At 45.7% G+C, this 9,718-nt stretch overlaps 1 long non-coding RNA gene across 1 annotated transcript; it reads right to left on the bottom strand.

Moving 5' to 3' along the window:
• Positions 1–8,194: 8,194 nt before the first annotated feature.
• Positions 8,195–8,803, bottom strand: LOC119295132. Its single transcript, XR_005143767.1, has 2 exons — positions 8,690–8,803; positions 8,195–8,605 (listed from the first exon to the last, which is right to left on the bottom strand). It is a non-coding gene; the product is annotated as an uncharacterized LOC119295132 (long non-coding RNA).
• Positions 8,804–9,718: the final 915 nt, after the last annotated feature.

Here is a 9,718-nt window from a genome sequence, read left to right as displayed (position 1 = left end):
GATGCTTCGTTTTAGTTAATCTATCCTCATCAACATGGTTCTGTACATGTTGTCATTCATTCACTTATCGAAAGGGATCTTGCACAGACCAGACTACTTTAGGTCAATATTTTTCTAGCAAAGCGACAACGTGAGTAAGAAATATTGGGTTGCTAAATAGAGTGTTTTAGGTCGTCCAAAAATCCATCGTGGTTTTGGGTATTCAAGGTGTTGAGAATAAAAATATTGCCATTATAAGTAAGTTGTTATAAAAACTACTTAGTGGAGAATGGGTATGACAGGAAATCATTCGTAATAGGATCCAAAGCTGTTTGCCAATTTCAATGGAAACCGGCGGACAAGGATATTTCTCTTACAGTTTGACTCTTTCTCAGTTATGGGTGGTTACCAAGTTAGATTCTAGGAGGATAACTAGTTGAGGGTCACTTATCTTAGAGTGCAGTACATAGCACTAGATAGAATTGTTAGACATAAAATATGTAACAATCGCCCAGGTCCTAGGTCAAGCCGAGCCTAACATTCGTTCTGTAAAAGAAAATTCTTTTCAATTTTTATTATCTATATAGGATTTACTAAGTCCTCGTCTAACAACGGGAATGAATTCTCACGCATTTTGAGCCTATCCAACTGCCAGATGAGTCGTGAGTATTTAGATGGAATTTTCATAAGACTGGAAATTCTGTGTCCATTCTTTTTTTTAAGCATCAAGACTTTATTCCTCACATCAAAGACAGATCGTTTACAATAGCTTGAGAAATAAAGTCCGGGATATTAGCTTACCAAAAGGAGGAAGATCTATTGCCAAAAGAGTGGCTAGCTAAGATATGAGCAGCCACATTAGCTTCACAAAAATAGTGGGAGTATTGTGCATTGGCAAAGTCGAGAGCAAGCTCTCTACATTCCAGAATTGTGGCTATATTTGATCCAGTATAGTCTTAATTCTGCACTGATTCCACCACGAAACTGCTATCCGATTCAACTTGAACTTTGTTGCATCCAATCCTGCTGGCTAGATATAAACCATTGCGAATTGCCACAGTTTCAGCTGCATCAACGCTCGAGAGCTGAGGAAGATACCAAGTAGCTGCTGCTATAAAGTTTCCTCGGTGGTCGCATGCAATAGCTCATGTTGCTCCTTAAAGAGAATCGGCCTAGAAAGCGGCATCAACATTAACTTTTACCACATCAATTGCCGGCCGCTTCCACATGTGATCTTGCTTCCTCTCTGAGTACTTGCTGGAGTAAGCTCGGGTAAAATTGGTCGCTAGCACTCGAATTGATATTGCTGCTTTTTCTGCTGTTTGGATCGATTCCCCCTTCACATGTTGACGCCTCTGCCACCAGAGATACCATGTCGCCACCAGAATAAGTTCAGGCATTGGTACTACTTCAGAGATGCCTTGTGACCGACTGAGAATCTCTGTTGTAACTGATCCAGACCTGCCCTACATAATCGCATCCTCAATAACATTTTGTACTCCCAGTTCTCTCTAGACTTCCTGTACTCTGTTGCATGTAAACAAGCAATGCTGAATATCTTCTAGCCCAACCGAACAGAAAGGACACTGTGGTGTAAGCGGGATGTGCCTGTTAGCTAGTATTCCATAGCAGGGCAGTGAACCATTCAGCGCCTTCCAGGCGAAGTTCTTAATCTTCCTAGGAAAATTAAGGTTCCACACTTCCTGCCATATTGTGTTAGCTTGTGCATTCCCTTGACCATCAAATCTAGCAAGCCGGTGTCCATATGTGTGCTCAAATTCACTATGATAAGCTGACCGGACCGAGAACGTCCCTGACCTTGTGTAATTCCATGCTATTAAATCCTCCATCACCTGAACATTTAAGGGTATTTAGAGGATCCTTTGAGCATCAACCGGAGAGAACATGTCTCGGATTAGTGTTTCGTCCCACTGCCCCTGATGAGGGTCAATCAATTCTTCCACGTATCTCAACATCACTGATCCTCGCGGGGTGATAACTTTCCGCGAAGGGCTCGATGGGATCCATGGGTCTTGCCATATATCTATCTATGGTCATGTACCCACTCGCCATATAAACCCTCGTTTGAACGTTTGAATACCCGCCACAATACTTTGCTAGGTAAACAACGCACCTTTCTTCGGGCCTGCCTTCAACAAGTTTCCCTCCGGATAATACTTTGCGCTCAAAACATGTGCACAAAGAGAGTCAGGGTTCTGGATTAGACGCCAACACTTTTTTGCTAGTAAAGCAAGGTTGAAATTGTGAAGGTCTCTAAATCCCAATCCCCCTTTCTTCTTCAGTACACACATCTTCCACCACGCAAACCAGTGCATCTTCTTCTTCTCTTCCCCATCCCCCCACCAAAATCCGGCAATCTCATCGGTGATTGATTTACAAATTCCTTTTGGGAGTTGAAACACTGACATAGCATATGATGGAATTACCTGAGCCACTAATTTTAGTAGGATTTCCTTGCCCTGAATTGATAGGAATTACTCCTTCCACCCTTTGAGCCCCTAACAAATCCTATCTATTAGGTGTTGAAAATAGTCACTCCTATCCATGCCCACCAGGGTGGGCAGCCCCAAGTACTTGTCCGATAGAGCTTCAGGTGCAATCTCCAGCTCCTCACAAATTTCCTCCCTAAGTCCAATCGGTGTATTGGGGCTGAAAAAGATGCTCGACTTAGCATTTCTCACTTCTTGTCCAGAGCTCCCACAATATATATAAAGAACTCTTTTCAGAGTGTTTGCACTCTGCATATCTGCCTTCATTAAAATCAAAGAGTCGTCCGCAAAGAGGAGATGAGATATTATTGGAGCATTCCTACTCACCTTGATCCCTTCCAAGTTTCCTATCTCTTCCTCATGGGCCAGGAAGCTCGATAGTCCTTCTGAGCAAGGAAAAACATATAAGGGGAGAGAGGGTCCCCTTGGTGCAACCCCCTCCCTAGGATAATCTCTTCCGTTTCTGTGTCATTGAAACGTATCCTATATCTGATAGATGAGACACACTCCATAATCAATTGTACCCATTGTTCTTGAAATCCTAGTTTCAGCATCATTCTCTTCAAAAAAAACCACTCCACTCTATCATAAGCTTTGTTCATATCCAACTTCACTGCACAAAGGCCGGAATTACCATGTGTTTTCTTCTTTATTGTGTGAAAACACTCATAAGCCACCAGGACATTGTACGTAACTGCCTTCCTGGCACAAAAGCACTTTGGGTAGGGGAAATAATTTTTGGTAATATGCTCTTCAACCTATTAGCAATCATCTTTGAAATGATTTTATAAACTACATTGCATAGGCTAATAGGCCTATACTGGGTGATCACCTCCGGGTAGTCCACCTTTGGCAGTAGAACAACATTAGTTTCATTCCACCCCTCCGGAATCTTCCTATTATTTATCGCATGCAGCACCTCATTGGTCAGCTCTTCCCCCAAGATGTGCCAAAATCTCTTCAAGAAGATTGCATGAAGCCCGTCATAGCCTGGTGCCTTCATGTCTCCTATCTGAAACAAAGATTTGCGCACATCATCCCGAGTATACGAAGCAGACAAAAATCCATTCATGTTTTGTGTGACACGGGGTTTTAGAGAAGCTAAAAGCTCATGATTCATCTCTCCACCTATAGAGGTAAAAAAATTATCAAAATAGTCATGAACCAGCGGCCTCAAGTTATCATTCCCTTCCACCCAGTTCTGACTTTCGTTCTTCAACTTCTTTATTAGATTCCTTCTTCTCCTTGCCGAGGCACATTGCTGGAAATAAGATGATTTTCGTTCTCCTTTCTTGAGCCATCGAACACGACCTCTCTGTGCCCAGTACATTTCGTCCTGCTCCAAAAGATTTTCAATCAAAACCGACAACTATTTGTGTTTCATTCTTGCTTCACTCGAGTAAGGCCCCCGCATCACCTTCTCGAGCTCTCGGCGTGCAGTTTTCAGCCTAGCTTGCGGTTTCCTCAAAACCCTACGGTCCCAATCATGCAGATCCCTATGAACTGAATTGATTTTCTCTGTGATAGTAGGGCACAAGCCGCGGTGCACAACCTTCTGCCAAGCTGTGTTTACAATTTCATTCACTGATTCTTCTACCAACCACCTCATTTTAAACTTCTTATCTCTTCTTGGGTTACTGTCCGCCACCCCAGCCAGGTACTCGGTGTCCATTAGTATGGGCCGGTGCTCTGATTTTCCCATATCAAGATTATTGAGACCAACAAGCGGATGTAATAAAAGCCAAGACGCGTTTGTGACCGCTCTGTCTAGTCTCTCTCGTAACCCTCCTCGGAACCAAGTGAATCTATCCCCATTATAACCAATATCCTCCAACATACAATCAGACAAGGCGTCTTGGAACGCCTGCAACCTCAACTGTTGTCAGGGGGGCACCATCCTTCTCTGACGAGTATAAGATTTCATTAAAGTCCCCCATAACCATCCACGGCAGACTTGATTGGGCATGCAGATCCCTCAAGTTCCTGAAGGTCCTCTCCTTGTGATCCCAACTTGGCTCACCGTATATTCCTGTCATCCGCCATATTCGCCCGTCCGGTTCCTCAACCGACACATCAATGAACTCTAGAGTAGTAGTACGGGAGTAGATCCTAACCTCCTTCTTCCAGACCATCAAGAGCCCACCTTTCCTCCCATCCGGACTGGGTGCCACCAACACATGATCAAACTTCAATCTCCTCATCATGCTTTCTGCCTTTTCTTTATCCAAATGTGTTTCACACAGGAAGAACACATCTGGGTTAAAACGCTTCTAGAAATCCAGGACCGAACGAACTATCGGGGCACCTAGAAGGCCCCGGCAGTTCCAGCTAAAGATTTTCATTTCGCCCGGCTAAAGTTCTGTGTCCATTCTTTATCCACGGCACTCACCCACAATGATGTCCCTGGGGACAATAAAAAGTTATGGAAGCTCAAAATACCTCCGCAAGTGACGAAAATCCGCATCTGAGCCCATGCTCAGATGCTCCCGCTCAGAAAAAAATTCAAAACAAATACTAAATTTTTTAAAAAAAATCCATTTTTTGTGTAGTAGATAATTTGTTGCGTGAGGACCGCTACAAATTTGAACTCATTTGGATATTTGAGCAGCTCTCGGTAAAAAAAGACAAATCGGGTCAAAACAGTTCGTGAACAGTAAACTTTTTTACAGACCCCGATTTTGTCTTTTTTGCCGAGGGATGCTCAAATGTCCAAACGAGTTGAATTTTGCAGCGCACCTCACGCATCAAATTATCTACCACACAAAAAATTGGAATTTTTTTAATTTTTTTAGTATTTGTTTTGATTTTTTTCGTCGGCGCGGGTGCAGCTGAGCCCGGGAGCCAAATTGACCTTCTCCGCGAGTGAGGATTTTTCTCTGATGTTTAAATCGTGGAGTGGTCTTGACTACAGAGAATATTGCACATCGCAATTGGGAGGGCAGTTAAGCGGTGTGTCTTTTACCTTCATCACGAGTCAATTAAATACATGTTTTTTCACCGTAATTAAGATTGCTTGGGTCGTGTGGTGTATTGTTTAGGTAGCTTCTGAACTATTAATTGACTAGAAAAAAAATCTCATCTCATATATCCTCGAGGGGGTGGCATCCTTGGCTTTCTAGGAACGATGTGATGTTCAATAAAATGTGTGTTTTGTCTTAGTGGGTTATTCCTGTGTGGATAATATTGGGTAATATTGTGGGTAATATTGTTGGCTAGAAAAAAAATCGCATCTCATATATCCCCGAGGGGGTGGCATCCTTGGCTTTCCAGGAACGATGTGATGTTCAATAAAATGTGTGTTTTGTCTTAGTGGGTTATTCCTGTGTGGATTAGCTCCATACTTCGAATATCACGCATACGTTAGGGACAAAACATTTTCTATGTTGGTGTTTACCCCGATAAAACATACGGTAAGAGATCCTCTAGCAGACCCTGTAAAAAGGGTCAAATCTGTATAATTCCGGGGAGTATACGGGTTCGGCCCACTTTTTTTGCCAGAACAGACTCTGTATCTCGGGCCCGGCCCGTAAAAAGTTTACCATGGCCCGGAAAACACCGTCTCCACCGCTATTTATGCGGTTTTACCGCTCGGACACGGGTCTTTCTCGCCGCCGGCGGGTCTAAAAAAACCCCTAGCGACCCTTCCCGACCCATGGACCGCTACAGAAGTGGTGGAGATGACGCGGAGCACGGCCGCCGCATCTCCGACGCTGCACGCAAGCGTGGGGCGCGGAAGTGGCTCAACTATGGGAGCCATCCACCGCCGGCGTTCGAACGCTACGAGCTCGACGAGAACGAGCGTGAACTTGCGGTCCGCCGCCGCGCCTCCTCCGGCTCCTCTACCGCGAGGAGCTCGTCCGCGGGCGCCTCGAGCTCGCGGCTCACTCCGGTCAAGAGAGAGCCGGAGGAGCTCGGGCCGCTTGCCGTCAAGCTCGAGGCCGGTGCGCACACGTCGCGTCGAGGCGTCATCGGCCCCGAAGAGTACCTCCCCCTGGGGCAGGAGGACCACCTCGAGCGCGCCATCATGGAGCGCTCGGCGAGGGAGGAGGAGGCCGACGCGCGTCGCTGCCGTGAGCTTGAGATCGAGGAGATCTTCCTCGAGCAGGGCGTTGCAGCGTCGCAAACGCACGCGTCCAAGGAGGCGGACCCGCGCGTCATGAAGGCCGAGCAGGACAAGGTATGGATCGACCTCGACTCCAATGAGGACTGAGCTCCTCCGGCTCCTCCGCCGCGTCATCACCGCCGCACCCTTCGATTTTGGTAGCCTAGGCTCGGGTACGCTGCACGGCCCGCAGACCCCCTCCCCACACCATGTAGTACTATGATGTAGTACGATGAACAACTATCTATGATGTAGTATGATGATCAACTATGTATGATGAATGCCGTTGCAAGTTTCTCCTGCGAATGTTTTTTTTTACAGTTTCATATACGGGGCCTGATCTGCAGCGCACGAATTCGCCCCACAAATATGATCTGCAGCGAATTGTAAACGCGTTTTCCGGGTCCAACCTTTATGGGGTCTGCTAGAGATGCTCTAAGTAAGGTTTTTTCTCATCATGGGTGTCCGTGTAGTCTCGGCATAGTTTGTACCCCAGCTTAGGTTGCTCTTTGATTTTTGTTGTAAAATGATACTTTTGTTTTCCCTGTTTTGGTTGTGTTCATTATGTTATGCACGTTCAATGCGATTGTACTGATTGAATGAAAATGTCCTATATACAAGAAAAGCATTGCCATCTAAAACCAAATATAATGGACCCCGATAAAATCAGAAAGTTCGGATTTTAAGCATTTCATCCCGAACATTTTTACATGGCAACTTTAGTTGACGCGAGGTGGCAACTATAGTTGTTAAGACATGGCAACTTTGTCCCAGTTCGGTTTTTGTCAGAAAATTGCAATGTTTGCCAACCTCGCGTGAACTAAAGTTGCCATAAAAAACCGTTCGGGTTACCATACTTAAAATCCGAACATTCGGGATTTATCATTGCCGAATATAATATATACTCCCTCCATCATGATTTTTAGGGTCTATTTAGAAAAACTGATTTTATATTTCTGAAAATCTTAGGGTATATTTCTCTTATGTCTTTCCGTTGTGGCCCGCCCGCCATTGCTAAAATCAGAGCTGACCTTGTTTTGTGAAGCTAGCTAGGGCTAGACCTCGTGGGTTCGTGGAAGGATAGTTTTCTTTTGCATTTGTTGTTAGTTTGTCGCTGCGACGCAATTCCGGATGTTCTCTCTTGTCCTTGAAAAAAAGTGGAGGCATTTACACGGACAGTCTTGCAAAATAGGAAAGGAGAGGACAGTAAGCAATTCGGATGCAATTAAAGTGAATCGACGCAATTAATGGACGTTAATAAAGAGCTAAGGTTTTCTCAGAAGCAAATATGTATAGTGCCCCTCCATTTGGAATTAGTTGTCTGTCTAGCTACGAATGTATTTAGACAACTATTTTAGGATCAACGTAATATAAATGTGGAGTAGAAAAAAACTGAGCATGTAATGACTTAAACAGCAATACGGGCAATCTGAAATCGGGATTGCTAATTCTCAGTCGATGCTATATTCATGCTTACGTGAAGATTCATGCAAAAAAATAAATTATATGTTGTGTCACTAAACTGAGACTTGGTTAAGTGTCAGTCAACTGAGATCTAACCATATCCATCTGAAATTTGGTCTTAGTATACAGATGGTTGGAGTATTCCTTATTTACCTGTTGTCTTAGAAATAGCAACCGATTTGGTAAACACACTGAGAGAAAATGATACGACATACTATGAGTCTATGACATAATTAGCCACATATTCCGCGGGTCACATCGCTATTTCTGAATAAGACAGTTGATTGAAATTATTACTCATCGCTCGCAGATGATGAGGCTGGACTTATCCGAACTACACTAAGTTTTTATATGTCAATCCGATGGTTCTGCGACGACGGGCAATTCTTCCTGCACTCCTGTGCGGTGTCCCAGCAAGGATCGTCGGGCAGCGTTGCACAACAGAAACATTTGCTCAATTTGTCACCGGAGCATAGATTCTTTATGCACAGTACTCCTGGATTGAGTTTGGACCCGGCCCATATCGCATCGTCCCCCAGCTCACGGCTACCTGGTCTCGCAGCACCGACAAAGGGTGTCATGGAACCGAGAAGATACATATACACAACATGTGATAGAGTAATCGCATACTTACAGTGTGCGGAGTACGCGTGGCATCCAAGAACCACAAGGAGCAGAATCGCTACTGCCTTCGCAGTCATCTGTCCGCTGTAGCCCGTCATGTTAGTATACTATAGCAAGATCTGATGTGCTCAACTCAAGGGCTTATGTGCGTAATTTATAGATGATCAAGGAATATAACAGGATAAGAACTCAATTAATGCCTAATTGATACTTCCTAAATATATCGCTAAACAAAAATACTTCCTATACATAAGGACTCCAATATCTGACGACCGTGCTCCAGGGTGTTGTCCCCGCGAACTAATCGTTCCCAGGGGTGGGATGATGGAGCGAAATATTCGTTCGCTCGGAACGGCGCCCTCAAGCGAACCCCCTCATCCCCATCACACCATAACCAATATAGCTCAAAAACCTGGTGCATAAGAGTAACTCCAACCGGACGACCCACTACGTCCGTCCATGTCCGTCTGGGTCGCTACGGACAAAATGCTGGCCCAACACGTCGACCCATTTCTAAAATTTGTCTGCTTTGCGTCGGCGCGGACCAATTTCCGGCCAAAAATTATGCCTGAAATGTGTCTGCACGGACGCGAAGCGTACGCGTCCCTTCGGTGTCCATCACGGTCCCACTTGGCGGCCGCCAACCACCGTCCGTGTCTTATTAAATGCCAGCACCTATCTCGGGGCCCGCCTAGCAGTGTGTGAAGATCAGTGTGGCCGTCCTCATCCACTTTCAACACCCATCCACATCTCGCCACGCGGTGCTCCTTCGCCGTCGACCAGGAACCCTCGCCGTCGACCACCATGGGGTTTTTCAACGGGAAGGGGAGGGCCGGCGCCGCCTGCTAGGCGCGGCTCGCCACCGGAGCGGCAGCGCCTGTAAATACCAGTTCACCAAGCGCAGTGGCACTGGCAGTACCGGCGGCCACTACAGTATCCACAGCCTACCGGACGGTTGGCATCCGGATCCGCAGCGGATCCCCATTCAGGCAGTGCCATGCACGGCGCGGGTGCATGCCGAGGAGGTTCGCCGGCGTCG

This window comes from Triticum dicoccoides, chromosome 4B (genome assembly GCF_002162155.2).
Source record: "Triticum dicoccoides isolate Atlit2015 ecotype Zavitan chromosome 4B, WEW_v2.0, whole genome shotgun sequence".
Taxonomy (NCBI): domain Eukaryota; kingdom Viridiplantae; phylum Streptophyta; class Magnoliopsida; order Poales; family Poaceae; genus Triticum; species Triticum dicoccoides.
Note: the sequence above shows the minus strand (reverse complement) of the source record. Positions and strands in the feature narration are given on the sequence as shown.